At 41.8% G+C, this 988-nt stretch overlaps 1 protein-coding gene across 2 annotated transcripts in view; it reads left to right on the forward strand.

The window, feature by feature from the left end:
* Positions 1 to 988, forward strand: part of LOC101857628 — a 121,616-nt gene that overhangs the window by 6,799 nt on the left and 113,829 nt on the right. The window lies entirely within an intron of this gene.

Genomic DNA, 988 nt, shown 5'->3' on the forward strand with positions numbered 1-988 from the left:
GTGTGTGTGTGTGTGTGTGTGTTGTAATCTTGATGTTCCTGTCTCCTGTTGGTGGGTGGCTGGTGGGTGCTCTGGTGTGGTTTGCTCCTTCTTTCCTACCAAACTTCTTTTGACCTTATCTCTCCCCCTCCCTCCTCTTTTGTACGATGCTCCCTACAAGTAACTCATATCGCCAGTTATGTCTTATTTGTGTTAAGTGCCGTAAAAGTCTAAATAAGGTAAACTAAACGTTATACATTGCGTTGCAAGTAACGTAAAATTTTTACTAAAACAAAAAGTGCCTCCAATTTTCTGGAAGCGCCCCAGGTGTCATTGTGGCTTCAAGCAGAAGCTGTTGGCCGCAGACACTTGTGTCTGTCTCTCTTGATCTTATTCAGAAATGGAAGATTATTATGGGGTTCTTGAGCAGCCTGCTCTTTCCAATTGTTTCTGTCATTGCTTTAGTCCAAGTCTGTTTCATGAACAAACGTGTCCGTTATCACGCCGACTCTCCGGAATAAAATACATCTCAACCGCTCCCCCCCCCCCAACCCTTCAAATAAAAAAAGATTCAAATCTAGGAACTTACGGAGACGAGTAGAATCCACCCACCCTCTTTTTTTTTTTTTTTTTCATATTGATGAGTTTTCACATTGCTGTACTGAAACATGCAGATGATCTTATCAGTTATGGAGGGGGAAAATCCAGTAAGAGCTGCAAGCTGAGGTATTTATAGAACTACACATCTATATAGACTAAAAACCTAACTAAAAATACAAGAACTGTATCCTCGAAAGTTGTCGTTTTTTTAAAAGCTATTACGCAATCAATTTTTATGACAAGTCGAAATCTCTTCGAGGAAAGGTCAGTTTCTATAAACAAAAGTCGCTGCTGCCTCTCAACACACAAGATCACTTCTGTACTTCTATTGGCGTCTGTGGTGTAGCGGTTGGTGCAACACATTCGCACGCAGAAGACTCAAGTTCGATTCCCGAGTGTATGCGGGCGG

The sequence above is a fragment of the Aplysia californica genome, unplaced genomic scaffold (genome assembly GCF_000002075.1).
Source record: "Aplysia californica isolate F4 #8 unplaced genomic scaffold, AplCal3.0 scaffold00066, whole genome shotgun sequence".
In the NCBI taxonomy this organism is placed as follows: domain Eukaryota; kingdom Metazoa; phylum Mollusca; class Gastropoda; order Aplysiida; family Aplysiidae; genus Aplysia; species Aplysia californica.